The 17,930-nt window shown below is 36.4% G+C and overlaps 1 protein-coding gene across 2 annotated transcripts in view; it reads right to left on the bottom strand.

Annotated features, from left to right (window-relative positions):
- The window catches only part of LOC123557420 (protein phosphatase 1K, mitochondrial-like), an 83,620-nt gene extending 67,528 nt beyond the window's left edge, over positions 1–16,092 (bottom strand). The window contains exons 1-2 of one of the 2 annotated variants that reach the window (XM_053543765.1): positions 15,941–16,029; positions 4,316–4,439 (exon numbers count right to left, since the gene is read on the bottom strand). The gene's annotated coding sequence lies outside the window, so the exon portion shown is untranslated. Of the gene's footprint in view, positions 1–4,315; positions 4,440–15,940 lie in introns of both variants that reach the window. The other variant, XM_053543764.1, reaches the window with a different exon arrangement.
- Between the last annotated feature and the right edge of the window lie 1,838 nt (positions 16,093–17,930).

The following is a 17,930-nucleotide window of genomic DNA, read 5'->3' as shown; positions in this document are numbered from 1 at the left end:
CCCCACCCCAATGCATCACCGACTTCGATATTTTCAGGCCAAAACAAATTAAGGCCAGCGGAAACCCTGTCAATTTGTACATTAGATAGCTTGGTCTGTTATATGAGGTAAAAGTCACATGTGGTCAGCATTTAATCAAACAATCGATACTGTCAGTTGATATTTTGTATCATTTTTAATTGAAAAGGTAGATGAAGAAAACCTTCATGCGTTCATATGAATAATCATAATTGAGGTGTATTTGGTACGAAAGAACATGGCTTTATTTGGCAGTAGATTTAGTTACATAATTATGGTTCAAATAAAGCTTTTCGTGTATGTATTCAACAGAACGGAAGTGCAAATCAATAGTATATCATTACTAAACATTCAGTTTCTTTTGCTAATTAATGTCAAAGTGATTTCATGGACCTACCCCAATCAAAATCCTGTTTACTTAAAATGCTGTTTACTTAAGTTTAAAGTCCGTAACGAACATTCAAGAAACAAGATATACCATAATGCGTTGCAGCTGTACCCACCGCACACTGCGTTGGAATCATGTTTGGTCGATTATTTCATATGCCTGTAATGAAAATTCACCGATTACAAATAAATAGTTGTTGTTTGACAGTACCATACTTACGGTTTGGTGCAAACGTGCTTTGTACAAGATTTTACCATTCTTGATGGAAATTCTACAAAAACGGCAGTCCCTCGTCAAACTGTACAGAAGTGTTTACTTTAGTGACAAGGAATTGCACTGAACAAGTGTTTGTGGCTGGAAGAGGACACATGTGGGCTCCTGTCTCACTGGTTATCAGTCAAACGTGAAAAACTCATTAGAAAACTTACCGATGACAGCATAAATGTAGTCAGCTGGCCATATTTCTCCACCGCTTCTGCAACGAATCCTCCACTGCCGCGGCGTTGGAACCACCGCTTCTGGGAAAGCTATGGCCAGTGTGGGGTTGAATATAACTCATAATTTTAAATAAGAGACTTAAATCTTCGAAAATATGATGTGACTGGTGCGAGAAGTTATCTACCCTGACACCGGTTTCTATACATTAAAGCAGACTGCCGATGACACTAAATTACAGAAACAAAACACAAAATATAATTCATAAAATGTCAGCGAGGCAAGTCAAAGAGCTATAAAAACAAGAGATCACAGAGTGATCTTGGCGCCCACCAATGTACCATTTTTGAGTGTTCCAAATTTCAAGACTTACTGACTACCTCAAGGTCAAATTCCATTTCCATACACAACACTGTGCATGTGGTCCAAATTCAAAAGCTGTAGCTTGAGAAATAAGAAAGTAGGTCACTAGGTCAATGTCAAGGTCAAAGTTTGTTTCGGTACACAATCCTATGCATGTGGTCTAAATTTGAAGCCTATAGCTACAGAAATGTGAAAGTAGGTCACTAGGTCAATCTTAAGGTCAAAGTTCATTTTGGTACACAAAACTATGCAAGTGGTCCAAATTTGAAGGCTGTAGCTTGAGAAATGTAAAAGTAGGTCACTAGGTCAAAATCAAGGTCAAATTCTATTTCGGAATACAAAACTATGCACGTGGTCCAAATTTGAAGCCTGTACCTTCAAAAAATGTGAAAGTAGGTCACTAGGTCAATGTAAAGGTCAAAGTTCATTTCGGTACACAAAACTATGCAAGTGGTCCAAATTTGAAGGCTGTAGCTTGAGAAATGTAAAAGTAGGTCACTATGTCAAAATCATGGTCAAATTTTATTTCGGAATACAAAACTATGCATTTGGTCCAAATTTGAAGCCTGTACCTTAAAAATGTGAAAGTAGGTCACTAGGTCAATGTGAAGGTCAAAGTTTTTTTTGGTACACAAAACTATGCATGTGGTCCAAATTTGAAGGCTGTAGCTTGAGAAATGTGGAAGTAGGTCACTAGGTCAAAATCAATGTCAATTTTCATTTTGAAACACGGAACTATGCATATGGTCCAAATTTGAGGCCTGTACCTTCAAAAATGTGAAAGTAGGTCACTAGGTCAAAATCAAGGTCAAAGTTTTTTCCAGTGCACAAAACTATGCATGTGGTCCAAATTTGAAGGCTGTAGCTACAGAAATGTGAGAGTAGGTCACTAGGTCAAAATCAAGGTCAACTCATGTCAAGGTTCATCTTGCCGCTCAAAAATATACATATGGTCCAAATTTGAAGGCTGTAGCTACAGAAATGTGAAAGTAGGTCACTAGGTCAAAATCAAGGTCAACTCATGTCAAGGTTCATCTTGCCACTTAAAAATATACATGTGGTCCAAATCTGAATGTTGTAGTTATTAACAAGAACATTTTAAAAGCTTTTCCCTATATAAGTCTATATGAACCATGTGACCCCCGGGGCGGGGCAATTTTTGACCCTAGGGTGATAATTTGAACAAACTTGGTAGAGAACCACTAGATAATGCTACATTACAAGTATCAAAGCCTTAGGCTTTGTGGTTTGTAGTTTTTTCCTTATGTAAGTCTATGTAAACCATATGACCCCTAGGGCGGGGCCATATTTGACCCTAGGGGTATAATATGAACAATCTTAGTTGAAGACCACTAGATGATGTCACATACAAAATATCAAAGCCCTAGGCCCTGTGGTTTTGGACAAGGGGTTATTCAAAGTTTTTCCCTATATAAGTCATTATAAACTATGTGACCCCCAGGGCGGGGCCATATTTGACCTCAGAGGAATAATTTGAATCATCTTGGTAGAGGACCACTAGATGATGCTTCAAACCAAATATCAAAGCCCTATGCTCTGTGATTTTGGATAAGAAGGTTTTCAAAGTTTTTCCCTATATAATTCTATGTAAAATATAGAAATAAACAAAGGGCCATAACTCACTCATAAATTGTTGAACCAGTCTGATTTTTAGGGGGACACAACTAGGGTACCAATAGATCATTCTGACAAAGTTTGGTCAAAATCCCCCCAGTATATTCTGAGGAGATGCGATAACGAGAAATTGTTAACGGACGGAATGACGGACGGACGGACCACGAACGCAGTGTGATTTTAATAGCCCACCATCTGATGATGGTGGGCTAATAAATGTATTTTATACTTCTTTGGGCAAGTTTATGCTTTAATGTCGACATAAATTCATTATCAGAGATGTAATCATTACAAATACTCTGTACATGTACCAGAAAATGTTCCAAACAGATTTCATTGGGGGTTTCCTAACAGAAATATGCAGAATAATTAAGTTTTATAGATATGACGGGGACAGCGACAGTCAAAAGCTATCACGCTGTCCCGAAACGTCCTATTATTTGGACTAACCGGACCTCAATAGCCGCTGCCATTAAAGAATTATAAATAGATTCTTGTTTCCTATCATTTGTAACAATGTACTTAAAATGACGAGAAAAATATGACAGCAAACATCTGAAATCATCTCACGGTTTTAAAGACAAAATACAGTCTCCTCTACAGTGTAAGTACATGCAGTATCATACAGTCGATTAGTCAGTTCCAGATCACTAAGGGCTATATTTGTTTTTGAGCTTCGAAAATATATTTTTAAAAACACATTTTTGCACAGGGAGAAGGGAAATTCCTTTTGCTTATTAAATCAACACACTTGGTTTGAAAATGCAAAGTAAATAATGATACTGCAGGAGCAACAGTAGTCCATTTTTACTAATTGCATGTGAGTTGCGATATTAATTGTGATAATTTTTTAATAGGTCGACGAATATCTCTCCTCCAGAGAGAGGGATTCTGCCCTATCATGAAAATATCTCAGAATCATGGGTATCAAGTCAACTTGTCCCCGATTTGGTCATTTCGTCCCCCTCATGATAAAATTTGGTCAACTCGTCCCCCTTTTGGTAATTTTGTCCCCCTAAATATATGAGGTATTTTCGCTTTTTATGATATCTTTGACTTTGAAAATTGATATTTAACATCATCGCGAGTTTTGAAGGAGAAATGGTTAACCTCAGATACTAAGGTTGGATAAAATAATAAAAGAAATATACTGAAAACATAAGACAATTAACTGAAATAAAATAAAGAAATAAATTCAATGCCTTTAGTAATAAAAATATAATATAATAATTAACTTTTTAAGAATCATAGTAAGAAAAGAGAGAGCAATAAATCCTTATCCTTGGTCATAATAAAATAAAGTTTTAATTAGAAATACAATAAAAAAAATAAATAAACAACTGATATCTGTCACATATGTATTACTGAAGATAACCAACATGCTTTATATTCATTTTTGTCATTAAAATAAAAAGAAAATACTTCAAAAATCAGGTGACAAGGGTTTCTAAACAAAACAACAGAATAAGCCTATACCTATATTGGTTGGGTTCCATTTTCCGGACAGGACCAGTTTCCAGACACATGTAATATCCACTTTATTTCGTTGTTATTCATGTAATTGTTTCATCTAGATCATTTATATGTTTGTTCTTCATGTCTACAACAAACCACTATTTTATAAGGCTGTATAATGTTTGGGTTTTTGGTGATAACTCACCTGTGTTTACAAAACAACTTTCTGTCTTATGCCCGCCCGCTTAGCTCAGTAGGTAAGAGCGTTGGTCTACGGATCGCGGGTCGCGAGTTCGATCCTCGGGCGGGGCGTATGTTCTCCGTGACTATTTGATTAACGACATTGTGTCTGAAATCATTAGTCCTCCACCTCTGATTCATGTGGGGAAGTTGGCAGTTACTTGCGGAGAACAGGTTTGTACTGGTACAGAATCCAGGAACACTGGTTAGGTTAACTGCCCGCCGTTATATGACTGAAATACTGTTGAAAAATGGCGTTAAACCTAAAACAAACAAACAAACAAAAACTTTCTGTCTTAACGGGGCATGAAGATAGCATTGCGCATGCGCAGTAGTTCACACATGCAGAGGTATCAAGTGGGGAAGAAATAATCAAACTACATAATGATTGTCTGCTGATAACATGTTCTACTTTTAATTTCATGCTAAAAGTTATGTAAGATGCAGGGCTGTCGATTTTTGCACTAATCTTATTCTATATCTATTGGAATTATCAAGAATTCGTATAAGACGAAATTCGAGTTTTTTATAGTCAACCTCGGTCTGCTTTCGTAGCTGCTATTGAACGTCAGGTTATGTTTCATGTGCAATTTTGAAGAGATGAATGATAAAGAAATGTGTAGAAATAGTTTAATTACTTATTTTGATATCAAATATACAATAAAACACCGTCAAAATATTTGTCCGGATACTGGTTTACCTGACGGGAAAAATAACTTATTTTAGTGACCCCATCTGAGGCCCCATGGAACCAATATTTTACGTCACAATGCAATGCTGATTACAACATCGGATGTGGAAGGAGCTGAAGTTTGTGCAGTGTGGGCTTCATTTATGTCAAATATTTTTTTAGGGAATAATGGAGCCGAAATATGAAAATGTGTCCGGAAAATGGTTCCCAGCCAGAATACGAAAGGTGTTAAAGGTTATTAATCACATTAAAAGTCATTGATTGGGCTGATTGGAAGGTGTTAATGGAATTTAATTGCATTCATTGCATTCATTGAGAAGTTGTTGATTGACTGAATGAAATGTGTTAATAGTTGATTGGATTGAGGAAATTATTATAGAAGTTTAATCTTATTCAAGAGTCTGAAAATAGGCAGCATCAAAATTTAATATGAACATTAAAAAAATCAATCATGTTGTAGCAGACTTACAAAAAAAAAATCTAGAAAAAATACCCAGAAAATCGTCTTGTTAAATCAATCATTTTTGAAGCAAAAATTTAAAGTTCTTAAAACAAACGAAAACTTATGTATATTTTTAGCATTAAATATACTTATTTGAAAACAAGAACCATGTTAGACATGGCTAATCCCCCCGCCGGGCATATTATAATTGAAGGCTAAAGTTCCTGGCAAGTTAGTATCTGAAAGTATTAATTTTGGGGAAAGCTTTGAAGAACCGTTTAGTTGTGGTCCGCATCAGGGGTTTTAAAGATGTGGAAGAAAGAATAAGTCAGTGGTGAGGTGGTTTACTGCTAAATTTTATTAATTTTCATGAACAGTATAGCTATATTGTTTTTCTATATGGCTACTGTAAAAAGAAGGAATGGAAAGCTAACAGGGAACAAGAGTGCCAGAATGTCACAATATACGCCCGTCACAGCAAATTTCTTTACTCTAGCAGCTGTATTTGCAAATGGAATTTTAATTTTGTGGTTGTTTAGTAATCATTGTAAGTCTTTTGTTTTTCTAAGTCCACAAAAAAACTCCTTACCAGGTAGAGATACCTTAAAATACACCTAAAATTGGAAAGTAACATCTATGTTGTACCACAGAAAAGTGGTCTTGTTTTTCCCCTACAACTAGTAATGAAAAAGTTACAATAAAAGCTATTTAAAGTAACAACAAAGGGAAGTAATTTTAAAGAAGGGAACTGCGCATGACACTTCATCTCATGATGGTGTATAATTGTGCCAAGTAACTTCAAAATCCCTCCATGCATGAAGAAGAAATGCTCCGGACAAAGTCATTCTTGTATCTGACCTTTGGCCTCTAAGTGTGACCTTGACCTTAGATCTAGGGACCTGGATCTTGCGCAAGACACTCCGTCTCGTGGTGGTGAACATTTGTGCCAAGTTATATCAAAATCCCTCTATGCATGAAGAAGAAATGCTCCGGACAAGGTTTTCATTCTTGTATCCTTTGACCTCTAAGTGTGACCTTGACCTTAGACCTGACCTTAGACCTGGTTCTTGCGCAAGACACTCCGCCTCGTGGTGGTGAACATTTGTGCCAAGATATATCAAAATCCCTCCATGCATGAAGAAGATATGCTCCGGACAAATTTTTTTAAGAAAATATGATAAAGGGGAATAACTCAAAAAATAGGCAGGGTAGATATACGCTCCGGACAAAATTTTTTTAAGAAAATAAGATAAAGGGGAATAACTCAAAAAATAGGCAGGGTAGAGTTATTGTTCTTGCACAATGCACTTCCTCCCAATGTGTTATATCAGTGTATGAAGTTTAAAGAAAATCCCTCCAGTACTTTTGGAGTTATGCTCCGGACAAAGATCGTTGCGTACGGACGGACGGAGAGCATTTCTAATATCCCCTTCGCCTTTGGCGGGGGGATAAAAAAACAACTAAATTTATCATATTTTGATTTTTTCTCTCAAAAATACGTCGAAAAAGGGGGGACGAAAAAGTTGGGGGACGAAATGACCAATTTGAAATCGCCGAGGGGAACGAAATGACCAAATCAGGGACGGGTTGACTGGGGGACGAGTTGACTGGGGGATGAGTTGACTGTAAATCGAATCATGCATGCAGTTCTGAAGTCAAATCATTTGGACAAGAGCAACAGTTGTGTCACCACTTTGGTCAGTTACGGATAATTTTTGTCTATCCCTGGTCATTTTAGAATAAAACTAAAACGCACTTGGACACCTATGAAATATTATTAATTGTTTTCTTTTATCCGACCAAATCATTTCACACTGGCAGGGGTTTTTTTTGGCCATTTTTATAGCCGTTATTGGGCTATATTCCCAATGCCAAAAAGTATGTATTTTTCCCAAAATGAGTGCAAAAATTCCCAATCTACATTCTAAAAAAATTTCATTAAAACTGCACAAACATTGACCAAATTATGGACAGTTTTGTAATCGCAGTATGTTAAAGAGGTTGTACAATGTGAAAAAAGTGTATGAGAAAGTATTTAAACACATCCTTACTATATCCTATGGGACTAAATATTTCCCAATTTGGAACATTTATGCATCAAAATTCCCAATAATGGGGGTATAGGCTATGTTCCCAAAACAGAAAGAACAAGTGAATGAAGTACTGCCATGCAATACAAATCCCCTACTGGAAGGCACCTAATTTTCTCTACTGCAGTATAACATAATGAACTGATATCTGTCAATTATGTATAAACAATATTGTACTATATATACAATATAATTATAACAAAGCACTTGGATTAAAATTTGCATATATAAAAATGTATAGTTGTTTTCATTTGGATTTTCTTTTAGCTGATTATACAAAAAGTTATCATAAAAGTTATTTATAGTAACAACAAAGTGAAATTAACCTTAAAAAAAACAAAAACAAGAGCCGTCTCCAAAGGATGACACTTGCCCCCGATGGCACTTTGAATGAATAGTTATGGCCGATGTTAGAGTTTAGGACCTTTGACCTACGGACCTGGGTCTCCCATGCAAAAACAGGGCCTTTGCAGAATATACTTTTTATCTTTGCCAAATATTTGCCATAACCTTTGCAGAACAGTTGCAGCACATGATTGCTGAATATATTCCGCAGACGAGTAGAAATGGAACGAAATGTGCAACTATTCTGCAAAGCTTTTGCAAATATACACAACGCACACAGAATGCAAATACTTCGCAAACAAATTACAATTCACAGCTGAATCTTTGGCAAATAAATCGCAAACTGATTGCAAAGTAATAGCAAAGTATTCGCAACTTGCATGCAAATAATATGCAAAGTATTCGCAAATACGTAACAAACAGCATAAAATGAATTTCTGAGGTTCAAAGAAAAGGATTTTGTTTAATATCTGAAAAACAAATGTAAATTCACAAAACCATTAAAATTTTGCAGTTTAAATAAATATTAAAAGTCAATCATTTCAGTGATCATTCAGTAACAATAACAAAAATCCAGTAATAATGTAAGTTTCAACAATTGCTTGAGTAAAAAGTGTTTTATATAACTATCATTGATTAACATTACCTTTCTACATGCTGCAATATTCTCTGATCTTGGAAGTCTTATTGCTTAACATCATAGTATTGCATTATCCTTATTCAACAAAGTTTATATCCAGAAAAAATAATTAGAATATTATATAAATAATCTGTTTAACACAAGTTTGCCTCACCAGAATATTTCTACTAACTGATGTGTAAACATTTCCTCACAATATTTTCAAAAATCCTGCCATTTGAATATAGACCAATCAGAAAACAGAATGGTTAATTACTTCCTGTACCTAGAGTCTACCAGGAAAGCAAATTCATCTATGTTAACTATTTGCAAATGCTTTGCTCTTTCATTTTTGTACAAAGTGTTTATTTGCAATACCTTTGCTAACTAAATGAGCTAAGTGTTTGTTTGCAGATGCTTTGCTGTCTGCTAATTCAATAAAGTATTTATTTGCAAAACCTTTGCAGTCTGTAATTTATCTAAGTGTTTATTTGCAAACCCTTTGCTTCAGTGTGATATGTTTTGCAGACTGTTTGCGAAAGTCTGATGCAAATACTTTGCAATCACTTGGAATATAGTTTCTGAGAAAACAAATATTTAAAATATATTCTGCAAATACATGACAAAGGGTTAAATGTGTATGGGATCTTGCACGTGACACGTCGTCTTACTGTGCCACACATTCATGCGTAGTTATTTTAAAATCCATGCATGAATGACAAAGATATGGACCGGACACGCCAATTAATGCACTATTATGAAATATGACCTTTAACGTCTAAGTGTGACCTTGACCTTTGAGCTACGGACCTGGGTCTTGCACGCGACACGTTGTCTTACTGTGGTACACATTCATGCCCAAAAATTTTAAAATCCATGCATGAATGACAAAGATATGGACCGGACACGCCCATCAATGCACTATCATGAAAAATGACCTTTAATGTCTAAGTGTGACCTTGACCTTTGAGCTACGGCCCTGGGTCTTGCACGTGACACGTTGTCTTACTGTGGTACACATTCATGCCAAGTTATTTGAAAATCCATCCATGGATGACAAAGATATAGACCGGATACGCCCATCAATGCACTATCATGAAAAATGACCTTTAACGTCTAAGTGTGACCTTCACCTTTGAGCTATGGACCTGGGTCTTGCGCGCAACACGTCGTCTTACTGTGGTACACATTCATGCCAAGTTATTTGAAAATCCATCCATGGTTGACAAAGATATGGACCGGACACGAAAATTGCGGACAGACCGACAGACGGTTCAAAAACTATATGCCTCCCTTCGGGGGCATAAAAAAATCTATAAAATATAAGTCCACAAGAAACTCTTAACCAGGTAGAGATAGATCAAAATACACCTAAAATTTGGATGTACCATGCATGTTGTACCACAAAAAAGTGGTCTCAATTTTTCCCTACGGCCAGTAATAAAAAACTTACAATATAATCTATTTATAGTAAAACAAAGGGACATAATTCTAAAAAAAAGTGTGCCTCATAGTGGTGAACATTTCTGCCAAGTTACATCAAAATCCCTCCATGCATGAAGAAGAAATGCTCCGAACAAAGTCATTCTTGAATTTGACCTTTAACCTCTGAGTATGACCTTGACCTTAGACCTAGGGACCTGGTTCTGGCGTGCGACAATTCGTCTCATGGTGGTGAACATTTGTGCCAAGTTACATTAAATCCCTCCATGCATTAAGAAGAAATGCTCCAGACAAAGTCATTCTTGAATTTGACCTTTGACCTCTAAGTATGACCTTGACCTTAGACCTAGAGCCGGGGCTTTGCGCACAACATGTTGTCTCATCCAGGGAAATGTTTGTGCCAACTGATATTTAAATCCTGTTTTGCATGACAAAGTTATAGACCGGACAGGAAAAAAATCCTATTGATCTTTGATCTCAAAGTGTGACCTTGACTTTTAAGCTAGGGTTCTGGGTGTTGCGCATGACACGTCGTCTTACCATGGGGAACATTTATGCCAAGTAATATTGTAATCCCTTGATGGATGACAAAGTTCTGGACCGGACAGGAAAAAAACCCTACTGACCTTTGGCCTCCAATTGTGACCTGACCTTTGAGCTAGGGGTCCGGGTTTTGCGCATGACATGTTGCCTCATCATGGGGAACATTTGTGCCAAGTAATATCAAAATCCCTTCATGGATGGCAGAGTTATGGACCAGACAGGAAAAAAGCCCTATTGACATTTGACCCCCAATGGTGACCTTGACCTTTGAGCAAGGGCTCCAGGATTTGCACATGACATGTTGTCTCATCATGGGGAACATCTGTGCTAAGTAATACTGAAATCCCTTAATGAATGACAGTTATGGATCGGACAGGAAACAGACCCTGTTCATGACATGTTAACATATGACTGCTAAGTGTGACCTTGACCTTTGAGCTAGGGGTCTGAAAGTTGTGCACGACACATCATCTTATTATGAGGTACAATTGTGCCAATTGATATTAAAATTCCTTCATAAATGGGAGAGTTATGGACCGGACAGGAAAAAAGACCTGTTGACCTTTGACCTCAAATTGTGACCTTGACCTTTGAGCTAGGGGTGCGGGTTTTGTGCATGTCATGTCGTCTCATCATGGGGAACATTTGTGCCAAGTAATATTAAAATCACGTCATGGATGAAAGACTTATGGACCGGACACGATACAGACCCTGTTCATGCCATGTTAACATTTGACTGCTAAGTGTGACCTTGACCTTTGAGCTAGGGGTCTCAAAGTTGTGCATGACACATCATCTTATTATGAGGTACAATTGTGCCAATTGATATTAAAATCCCTTCATGGATGGGAGAGTTATGGACTGGACAGGAAAAAAGCCCTGTTGACCTTTGACCTCCAATTGTGACCTTGACCTTTAAGCTAGGGGTCCAGGTTTTGCGCACAACACGTCGTCTCATCATTTGTGCCAAGTAATATTAAAATCCCTTCATGGATAAAAGAGTTATGGAACGGACACGAAATTGCGGACGGACGGAATGACGGAAAAGCGCATTCCTATAGTCCCCGAAACTGGTTTTCAACCAGTAGCGGACTAAAAAACCCTGACTGGCAAGTTGAAAGTATAAAAATATTTTCTTGTTTAAAACATAATTTCTCTATTGTGTTGTGTCCCTGTTGTGGGAGTTCCGGATCACATAGATTGACAAAATACGAATTTTCTACACATTGCAGCGATCTGTAAAAGTTATATTTTGGTATGTTATTTCCCTCACTGAAGCAAATATTCATGCTAAGAACTAAATCATATGAATGCTCAACAGTGCTGTGATACAGAACCTCCCATGATCCAGAACTGACTAATCAACTGTATTCATATTGATTACCATACCCCAACTGGCACTGCCTGACTTAGTCCAACTAACTGAACTCGAGTCGCGTTATTGTGATAATATATTCTCGCTATCACGAAAAATTTTATCTCAGAATCAGTTTTGACGTCAAATAATTTATTTGGACTGTCTGCCTACTTATCCGCTATCCTCTGCCTTTACCCCAGTATTGTTATGAGCTAAAAGTTCAGACACACTTCAATGCATAATGTTGATCTATATTTGTTTGTCAGAAAATACTGTTGTTTATTTAATAACACTGATAATAATTTTAATGAAAACAATAAGAGAAATATTATTCAGTTTGTTTAATTTTAAATTTCACTTCCACCGTTTCAGTTTATCAGTTGTTAAAACTCAAAGTTCTATTTTGTTGAATTTTGGATGTAAAATAGTTTAATATAATACTTAAAGTTAGTTCATTGATTATTTTCACTTTATCAAAATAGGAACCACACAATTTCTTCAAATATTAACTTAAAAGTTACCCTTGTTGATATTTTCTTCAGTAGAGGGTATTCTAATCAAGGGGATTTTGATAGCCCCGACATTTTCAAGAAGGGGATTATGATACCCCTGCTATTTTTAAAGAGGGGAATATGATACCCCTGCAAAAGTATGAATGGGATTTTGTAACATACTGTCTTTTTCCAGAGAAGCGAATTTTGATCACGGAGATTTTTATAAACACTTGGCATGCAAAAGAAAAAAAACAATAACATAGAAACCATTGAGCAAGTTTTAATTAAGCGAACTTATGCAAATGGATAATGACTGTAAATGGAGTAGTAGTATAAACAAGGCAATAAAAGAGCAAGGAAAGCAACTCCAGTAACTGTTACTGTATTCATACCCTGTCAGTCGGATAGAATTGTGAGAATGGCAAAAACAAACAAGAGGACCATGATGGTCCTGAATCGCTCACCTATCCCCACATGACCCAGTGTTGAACTGAGTATGACGTCACTATTTCTATTATTTGACACAGTGACCTAGTTTTTGAGCACATGTGACCTAGATATCATCAAGATAAAAAAATCTGACCAATTTCCATGAAGATCCATTGAAAAATATGGCCTCTAGACAGGTCACAAGGTTTTTCTATTATTTGACCTAATGACCTAGTTTTTGAACACACGTGACCCACTTTTAAACTTGACCTAGATATCATCAAGGTGAACATTCTCACCAATTTTCATGAAGATCTCGTGAAAAATATGGCCTCTAGAGAGGTCACAAGGTTTTTCTATTTTTCGACCTACTGACCTAGTTTTTGACCGCACATGACCCAGTTATAAACCTGACCTAGATATCATCAAGCTGAACATTCTCACCAATTTTCATGAAGATCCATTGAGAAATATGGCCTCTAGAGAGGTCACAAGGTTTTTCTATTTTTAGACCTACTGACCTAGTTTTTGACCCCACGTGACTCAGTTTCGAACCTGACCTAGATATTACCATGGTGAACATTCTGACCAATATTCATGAAAATCTCATGAAAAATATGGCCTCTAGAGAGGTCACAAGGTTTTTCTATTTTTAGATCTACTGACCTAGTTTTTAACCCCACGTGACCCAGTTTCGAATTTGACCTAGATATCATCAAGGTAAACATTCTGACCAATTTTCATGGAGATCCATTGAAAAATATGGCCTCTAGAGAGGTCACAAGGTTTTTCTATTTTTAGACCTACTGACCTAATTTTGACCGCACGTGACCCAGTTTCGAACTTGACCTAAATATCATCAAGGTGAACATTCTGACCAATTTTCATGAAGATCCATTGAGAAATATGGCCTTTAGAGAGGTCACAAGGTTTTTCTATTTTTAGACCTACTGACCTAGTTTTTGATCCCACATGACCCAGTTTCAAGATGAACATTCTGGCCAATATTCATGAAGATCTCATGAAAAATATGGCCTCTAGAGAGGTCACAAGGTTTTTCTATTTTTAGATCTACTGACCTAGTTTTTAACCCCACGTGACCCAGTTTCGAACTTGACCTAGATATCATCAAGATGAACATTCTGATCAATTTTCATGAAGATCCATTGAGAAATATGGCCTCTATAGAGGTCACAAGGTTTTTCTATTTTTAGACCTAATGACCTAGTTTTTGACCCCACGTAACCCAGTTTCGAACTTGACCTAGATATCATCAAGGTGAACATTCTGACCAATATCCATGAAGATCTCATGAAAAATATGGCCTCTAGAGAGGTCACAAGGTTTTTCTATTTTTAGACCTACTGACCTAGTTTTTGACCCCACGTGACCCAGTTTCGAACTTGACCTAGATATCATCAAGGTGAACATTCTGACCAATTTTCATGAAGATCTTGTGAAATATATGGCCTCTAGAGAGGTCACAAGGTTTTTCTATTTTTAGACCTAATGACCTAGTTTTTGACCGCATGTGACCCAGTTTCGAACTTGACCTAGATATCATCAAGGTGAACATTCTGATCAATTTTCATAAAGATCCCATGAAAAATGTGACCTCTAGAGTGGTCACAAACAAAAGTTTACGCACTAACGGACGGACGGACGACGGACGCTGCGCGATCACAAAAGCTCACCTTGTCACTTTGTGACAGGTGAGCTAAAAATCCTTGTGTTGCAGCACATTTACCAGTGAGAATTTCTTTCCATAAAGAGCACTGCAAAGTATGAAGTTCAAAAAAAAAGCTTGGATAAAAAGGGACAGAAAAGTGGGAAAAAAACTAAAAGGTTAAAATTTAAAGACGGTAAACCTGCAAATGAATATGTTTAATACAGTTTCGATGACCTACATTTCCATTGTATAAAACAGAAATCAAGGAAAGAAGCTTCTATAAAATCTTCCATTATACAAAAAAGGAAGGACTTCTTTAGCTTTGTTCTGATGGAACAACATCTTCAGAATTCCATCAGTATTTCAAGAATATTCATTCTGAAAAAGCAGCCAGAGACTGCCTATCAGAACCAGACATGTTGAAAAGTAAGTGATGAGTCTGATATTGAATAGTTATTATAAGTACAAGAGTTGTTTTGTTTTAAGAGGTACTATATAGAAAAAGATGGGAAAACGTTCTTTTACTAATATCTAGAATGGATTGTTGAAATTTTGTGTAGTGTAATTGTTATACAATTTTAAACATATTTTGTAATTTTATACACATTTTACTCAACATTTCTATTCATACTAAGTGTACATATTTCCTTAGTCTTTGTAAATCATGTCATAAGATTTAACAGTTTTGTTATAAGTGCACTTGTGACAGTATGGCATCGAATAAAACCAGCATTATTGCAATATTTTAGAGAACTAAGTGCACTTAACACATTTGAACCCTCGAATTATTTTCCATTTTGTTGTATGCCAGATTGAGTTAAGTACAATTTTAGCTATAAAACCAGTTTAATTTGTGAGTAGTCCTTTTATATTCTTCATACATTGTAACAACATTATTGTCTGTAATATAACCAAATCTTATCTAAATATTCTGATTCAGTAAAAAGTTTTATGTGTCTAAAACCTTCTTTTGCGTTTTTCTCCACTATTTCAAAAATGGACTTATACCGTTCTGGCTTTAACCCCTCGATAAGTTTATATTATCATTAGATTTGTTAAAAGCTTCGTTATCATGAACATTATTACCGCAGTAAAATATCTCCCACTTGAACACCTCAATCTCCCACTTTGGAAAGCAAAAACTCCCACTTGGCATTCAGAAAAAGTTGGGATGTCTGCCTACAGTATGCCTACTAATATATATCATAGACTTTTGGTGACTTATGGATACAGTAGAATTTCAGGATGCTCAATATATCAATAAAGAATCTGTAATTGTCTTACGAAAAAAAGAATTCCGTTCACTCGTTTATATTTTCTTTTGCAATTGTTGTTGTTTTTCTTTAAGTAAATGTGAAGGTCATCTGGTTCCTGCCTGGAGGTGTGTCAAACGCTTAACAAGGCCAGCCAGGAACCAGGCTTTGACTGCAGCCTATTCTGGTTCCCGGCGTACTAACAATAGGTCAAATAGTACTAAAAGGTAATCAAGGTTACAACACACTAAATAGCTGTTCTTCTTCTGTAAAATTTACATAAACATGGCACAACCAAACGTTTCTGGAGTTTTATAAAACGTTTATGAAATTATTCTTGTGGCATTGCTCCATTAAGAGATAATGGCGTTTTGAAATCTAGTGCCAAGGATAAGTCAGAAATTTTGAATAGACAATTTTCTTCTGTTTTCACAAATGATCAACATCATAATCTACCAAACCTTGGACCTAGCCATTTTGCTAGCATGTCTGAAATAAATGTAACAAAATGGTGTTAGGAAAATTCTGGAAAACTTAAATCCATACAAAGCAGCAAGTCCAGATCAGATTAAACTAGAATTTTAAAGGAATGTGCAAATGAGATAGCACCAATTTTTACTGTATTTTTCAATAAATCCCTAAATACTTGTTCTGTACCTTCAGACTGGTCCGCGGCCTATGTAATGCCTGTTCTTAAAAAGGTCAAAAATTTCAAGCTTCAAATTATAGGCCAGTGTCTTTAACCTGTATAGCTTGTAAGATCTTAGAGCACATAGTGGTTAGTATATTTATTTTTTGTTGGGTTTAACGTCGCAACGACACAATTTTAGGTCATATGGCGACTTAGTTGTTAGTATATAATGTTCTAGATCATTTAGACAATTTCAATATCCTGGTCGATAACCAGCTTGGTTTTCGAGCAAATCAGTCTTGCCAAACCAAACTATTAGGTTTTATTCATGATTTAGCTCAGTCAATACAGCAAAGCCAGGTTGATGTTGCCATCATAGATTTTTCCGAAACCTTTGATGTAGTCCACCACGGTAGACTGCTCTAAAAATTAGCCCATTATGGCATCAGGGGCTGTACTCATACTTTGATAAAAGAATTTCTGGGAAATCGAACTCAAAAAGTTGTGGTCGATGGGGCAACACCCAGCTCGGTTCTTGTTATTTCAGGTGTCCCTCAAGGGTGAGTCTTAGGACCTCTCCCGTTTCTGCTTTATATAAATGATCTATTTACTATTTATTTATTTATTTGGGTTTTACGGCGCACCAACACAGTATAGGTTATATGGCGCCAAACTGGACTACAAATTTTGGTTCCACATCCCATTTACATCAAAATAACAAAGGACCATGATGGTCCTGAATCGCTCACCTGTCCCCACATGACCCAGTTTTGAACTGAGTATGACGTCGTTTTTTTCTATTATTTGACATAGTGACCTAGTTTTTGAGCTCATGTGACCCAGTTTTGAACTTTATCTAGATATCATCAAAATAAAAAGTCTGACCAATTTTCATGAAGATCCATTGAAAAATATGGCCTCTAGAGAGGTCACAAGGTTTTTTCTATTATTTGAACTTATGAGTTAGTTTTGAAGGCACGTGACCCAGTTTTGAACTTGACCTTGATATCATCAAGGTGATCATTCTCACCAATGTTCATGAAGATCTCATGAAAAATATGGCCTCTACATAGGTCACAAGGTTTTTCTATTTTTAGACCTACTGTCCTAGATTTTGACTGCACGTGACCCAGTTTCGAAACTGACCTAGATATCATCAAGGTGAACATTCTGACCAATTTTCATGAAGATCCATGGAAAAATATGGCCTCTAGAGAGGTCAAAATGTTATTTCATTTTTAGACCTACTGACCTAGTTTTTGATCGCAGTTGAACCAGTTTCGAACTTGACCTAGATATCATCAAGATGAACATTCAGACCAACTTTCATACAGATCCCATGAAAAATATGGCCTCTAGAGAGGTCACAAAGTTTTTCTATTTTTAGACC

Source organism: Mercenaria mercenaria, chromosome 5, assembly GCF_021730395.1.
Source record: "Mercenaria mercenaria strain notata chromosome 5, MADL_Memer_1, whole genome shotgun sequence".
Classification (NCBI taxonomy): domain Eukaryota; kingdom Metazoa; phylum Mollusca; class Bivalvia; order Venerida; family Veneridae; genus Mercenaria; species Mercenaria mercenaria.
The sequence above is the reverse complement of the archived record's forward strand: the minus strand, read 5'-3'. Positions and strand labels throughout refer to the sequence as shown.